The following is a 6,000-nucleotide window of genomic DNA, read 5'->3' as shown; positions in this document are numbered from 1 at the left end:
GTATCGTCATGTCCCTCTGACCTTCAAAGCTGCAGTTTTTAGTGGACTTCCTTTCTCATGTTCTTTCCACATAGCACAAAGAGGGCTTCCCTCAGCTTCCCCTTCCCCTGGCTGAAGAAGCCCAGGTCTCTCAGCCTCTCCACACTAGACTCCTAGCCATAACTTGGCAGACTTTCTCTGCCCACACGAGAGTTCCTCCCCATTCCTCCAGGCTGGGGAGTGCACACTGGGACTGACTTCTCCAGAGCTGGCCACACCAGTGCTGAGTCCAGATGGGCAATAGGTGTTATTGTAGTCTGCTTGGACTTCAGTAAAGCCTTTGTCATGGAGGAGGCTGAGGGGAGAACTTATAACCACCTACAATGACCTGACAAGAGGGTGCACAGAGGTGGGCGATGGTGTCTTCAGCCAGGTGACAGGAGATGGGACAAGGGGAAATGGCACCAGGAAAGGTTCGGATTCCATTTTAGGAAAATATTTTTCACTGAATGAGTTGTCAGGGCCTGGAACAGGCTGGCCAGGGAAGGGGTTGAGTCACCTTCCCTGGATGTATTTAAAAGAGGGCAGATCAGGTACTGAGGGATATGGTTTAGAATAGGACAGGAATGGTTGGACTTGATCTTAAAGGTCTTTTCCATCCTGGTGATTCTGTGATTCTATGATGTGTCAGCAGACACTTTGTCTGCCTGAGTTAAATAATTTTGATAATATAGAAGAAGTATAACTGTCTCCCAGCCTGATACAGAGTGAAATGATATCTTTTAGAACTGGGAACTCAAGTTAAGTTTCAGAACACACCACAGATAACTTTGTGGGGTTTTTTTGTTTGGTTTTTTTTAATAAGGTAGAGTGATAGAACTAACACAGTGCTCTACTGTGTTCTACTTAAAAATACAGAAATATGTTAAAGAATCCCTGTAGCTAAGTTGAAATATTAGATTATCACAATTCTCTGGTAGCTGAACAGATGCACTGAATAATATAGAATCATAGAATCATTGGAGTTTAAAAAGACCCCCAAGATCAGCTAGTCCAACCATCTCCCTACCACCTGTATTACTAAACCATGGCCCATTATGTAATATTTAAAGTACTGCAATTTCATTTATTAAAAAGAAAAGCCAAAACATGTATATTAGAAAGCCATGAGCTCCAAGCTGAATGATGCTCCTGGTGCGTTACCTGGGGAGGTTTCAGTCCAGGAACATCTTTCATCCCTCGCACCTTTTGTTTGGGAAATGCTGCTGAATGATTAGCATGTTCATGCTGATTCATGTGGACGCTGGTAGAGCCTGGAAATTACGCCAGGCAGTGTTAGGACAGTTCTGTTGCAAGACAGTCCTGAGCCCCAAGGTTACTGGTGCTTCTTCTCTGCTCCCTGAGGTGGTTTCAGGCCAGGAACATCTTTCATCCCTCGCACCTTTTCTTTGTGTGCTGTCACTCTAGGTTTGGCCTGTTCATAGCTGGACACTGGAAAAATCCAAAAATGATATCAGGTACTTTTAGGACTGACCCTTGGCAAGGAAAGCACTGAGGCCCAAAGTTACTGGGGCTGCCAGTGTGCTACCTGGGGAGGTTCCAGGGCAGGAACATCTTTCATCCCTCCCACCTTTTACTTGGGACGTACAGCTCTACATTTAACAGGTTGAAAGGTGGACGCTGGTGTAACTGGAATGTATAGCACCATATTACTCCCCTAAACCTCCCCTTTTTCCCTGCCAAAACCCTTCATATTCACCCCCAGCGCACCCTTACATGCCCCCCCAACACTCTCTCTAGCACTCATGGGTGACCCCTCAAGCCTTAAACCATACCCCATCTCACCCTTAACCCCTGCAGCACCCCGGTTGCTTCCCAGCCCCCCCATTGCTGCCAAGCCCTCCTTTTCAGTCCCAAATCTCCCCAAATCCCCCAAATCCACCCAGATTCCCCCTACACACCCTGCTCATGCTCCCTCCCAGGGGCCCACCATTAATCTCCCTAGCCTAACTTTTATAACACCAAGTTCCATATTACCCGCCCTAAAATTTCCCTTTTCCCCTCAAATCTCCCTGTATCTCACTCAAGCACCCCCTATGCCCCTCCTTCTTCCCTCTTTCATCAATCATGGGTGTTTCCACATGCCTTAACTGCTCCTCCCCAGCTCACCCTGGACCGCACCCAGCACCTCTGGCAGTCCCCCACCACCCCCAGATCCCCCCAGCCCTTTCTTATCCTCAAATCCCCCCATATCTCCCCCCAACAACTTCCTATGCTCCCTCCACATCCCCATGAAGACATATAAGTTCCTCTTCATCGCGTAACCCCCTCCCCAAGCCCACTCTTAACCCCACCCCCAGTACCCCTGGCTGACCCCTAAACCCATCCCATAACACCCAGAAACCAAATGCTTCCCTCCAAAAGTCTTCCCATATCCTCCCCAGCACCCTTATATGCCCCCCAAGACCCGCCCCTCCCAGGACCAATGGATATCCCCAGCATCCTTTATAGCCCTCAGCCACATATTACTCCCTCAAACTTTTGTTTTTTGCCGCCTAATCCAAACATATCTTGGCCCAGCACACCTCCTACACACTCCACACCCCTTCTAATACAACTGAGGATTCCCCTGGCCCGCTTAGCCACGAAGGCACATTGCTGGCTGATGGTCATCCTGCTGTCCACCAGGACCCCCAGGTCCCTTTCACTCACGCTGCTCTCCAACAGGCCAGTCCCCAACCTGTACTGGTACCTGATGTTGTTCTTCCCCAGATGCAAGACCCTACACTTGCCCTTGTTAAATCTCATTGAACGTTTCCCCACAAGTAGTAGAGCCAAGAACAACTCCAAATATATGAAAGAGTCGTGAGACAATCACAATCCTGCCCTACTGTTGTGCACTGGGGAGCTGGAAGAAGATTCCTGAACTTTGACCCTGATGAAGTTTGTGGGTTATACAGACCTCAGTGGGGAATGTAGGAACTTGGGAAGGGATTGCCACCCAGCGGGAAGACATGGTCAGGCTGGAAGAGTGCCGGTCAAGTGTGGGGTCTAGGAGCTGGGAAAACATAATCCAGGAGTGCAGCACCAACTGGGATCCAGCTGGAGAAGAGCTCTGTGGAAAGGGACCTGGGGGTTCCTGTGAACAAGCAGCTCACTAGGAAGAAACAGAGTGCTGCTGCAGCAAACAGCTCTGAGGGGCATCAGCATGGGGATCACCAGCAGACATGAAGAAGTCGCTATCCTACTCTACTCAGCACTTGTCAGCCCACGCCTGGAATACTGGGTGCAGTTTTGGTCACTGCTCTAGAAAGAAGAGGTTATGTCCAGTCTGGAGAAGGTCCAGAGAAGGGCCACAAAGATGACCCAAGGCCTGGGGTGGTGGTTTAGGCCCGGCTAGAGGCCAAATAACCACAAAAGCTACTCTATCACTCCCTTTTTCAGCCAAAAAGCAGAGAAAATATATATATCGGGAGTCTTAGGATTCAAGATAAGGACAGAGAGGGATCACTCTGCAGTTAGTGTCATGAGCAAAACAGACTCAACACAGAATATAGAATAGAAAACTCATTTATTACACTACAGCTACACACCCAGTGAACCAGAGTCAGATAATGAGAAGCTTGGCCAGGTCTTAAAGCACCTTTCCCCCACCCCTCCCTTCTTAGCAGATTTAACTTCATTCACAATTTTACTCCCTTCTTCCCCCCAGAACATGGTGTGGGGAGGGGCAGGGAATGGGGACTGCGGTTGTGGTCAATTCCTCACAAAGTGCTTTCCTTCCTCAGATCTTAACACTTCTACTTCCCCCCACCCCTCCCTTCCTCACAGACTTTTGTCATAAATTGTCTCCCTTCTTCCCCCTGCATTGCAGTGCATGGAGGGGAAGGGAATGGGGGTTTGCAGTCCTCCTTCTTAGCTGGGGGGATCATTACACAGGCACACACTTCTGCTGCAGCACCATGGGGTCCCATCACAGGAGACAGTCCTCCATGAACTTCTCCAGCGTGTGTCCTTTCTGTTGGGGTGTCATGTCCTCACCATGGCTCCCTTCCATGGGGTGCTGACCTTCGGGCCCAGACTGCTCCAGCCTGGTCCCCCCAGAGTCACAAGCCCCCTGGCAAACCTACTGTGGTGTGGATCAATCTCTTCACAGGCCACAGATCTCTCTGCTCCCTGTCCTTATTCATGGGCTGCGGGCAGACACCTGCTCCACCACGGTCTTCTCCACGGGCTGCAGGGGAATCTCTCTCCAGCACCTGGGAGCGCCTCATTCTTCTCCCCCTCCTTCTTCCCTGGACTTGGTGTCCATGCAGCTTGTTACGTCTTCTCAGTCTGCTCTCTGGTGGCAAAATCACAGAATCACAAGGTTGGAAAAGACCTTTGAAGATCATCAAGTCCAACCATTCCCATCCTGTGCTAAACCATATCCCCAAGTACCTCATCAACCCTTTTTTTGAACACATCCAGGGAAGGTGACACTACTACATCCCTGGGCAGCCTGTTCCTTCAGTATTTTTTCTCCTACATGTCATTCCCAGAGGCGCTGACCATCGCCAACTGGCTTGCCCTTGGTACGGAGCAACTCTGGCCTTGAATCAGCTGGTGTTTACAGTCTGGGGCCTGCAGAGATGGCTTCTGCAAGAAGAATGTAGAAGCTCTCTGAAGGCCCCTCTTCTCCATTAAAACCCAGGTATGCAAAACTGCGACACCTGGGAAGCCTGCCATATGAGGAAAGCCTGAGACAGCTGGGGCTTTTTTCAGTCTTCAGATAAAAAAGCTTGGGGGAGAACTCATCAACAGGTTCCAGTACTTAAAGGCTGTCTACAAAGAAGGGAGAGACTTAGGAGGAGTCACATGGAATAGCTGAGGCATAATGGGTGTGAATTACTCCTGGACAGATTCCCACAAGACACAGGAAAAATCTTTTACCCTGAGAACATGCATTGGCATAACCTCCTGTGGGAGGTGATGGATCCCCCAGTATCAGACCTTTTTAAGATTCAGTGGGATAGGGTGTGGGGACAGCTGGTCTATGTGGTGATTTTCTGTAGACTGAGCACTTGCCAGAAAAGGTTGGACCAATGATCCTTGAGTTCCCTTCCAACTGGGTAGTCAGTGATTGTACGATTCTGTTAATATCATCGCTGGTCGCTAAAAGCTTTCTGGAGTGGTTGATCCCTCCTATATTGACCCTTAGGCAGCTACACCAGTGGTTCTGTTCCAAGACAAGGGGAAGCAGGCTGTGAGGACATGAGGCTTCTTCCAGTGGCCCACTCCAGTGTCATTTGGAAAGGATCTCTTGGTTTTATTTCTTATTTCTCACCTTCTTTAACACCTACAGACCACCACAAGTTGGAGAGCCATCTGCGAGCACACAGGAACTGTCAGCTAAATGGAGCTTCACTTCCTCCATTGCACAAGAACCTGGCAGGGGACAGAACAGGCCCAGCTGACCATAACTGACCAACAGGATTATCCACATTGTATGAGTACAGGAGTGAAGCCACTGTTGTGTTGCACTTGTTGTCTACAAAGGTGGCATAGTTTGTGCTAGGATAGAGTTGGTTTGTTTCTAGCAGCCAGTGGAATGCCGTGTTTGGGAATTCAGATGAGAGCAGTGCTGATAACACAGGGATGGTTTAGTTGTTGCCAAAGAGTCAGGTACTTTTCAGTTGTTCATAGTGCCCTGCTAATGAGAAGGTGGGGGGCACCCAGGGAGCTGGGAGGGGACACAGTCACTACAGGTGACCCAAGTTGGCCAAAGAGCATATTCCATGCCAATTATGTCATGCTCAGCATAAAAAGGGGCTGGTGGGGGGAGCAGCGCACAGCTCCAGGATGCACAGTTTTATGGACTGTCCTGCTTTGGGAAGGCTCTGAGCTGTACGGTGTGAGCTGTGTGGTTCAGTGCAAACCTGCATTGTGTGTCACCAGTCTGGTATATATATTTTCTATATAGTCATCTTATTGTTATTTCTCTATCACTGCTTTCACAGTAAGCTGTCACTACCCCAACCT

The sequence above is a fragment of the Gallinula chloropus genome (genome assembly GCF_964237585.1).
Source record: "Gallinula chloropus genome assembly, chromosome: 25".
In the NCBI taxonomy this organism is placed as follows: domain Eukaryota; kingdom Metazoa; phylum Chordata; class Aves; order Gruiformes; family Rallidae; genus Gallinula; species Gallinula chloropus.
This window is presented reverse-complemented; position numbering follows the sequence as displayed.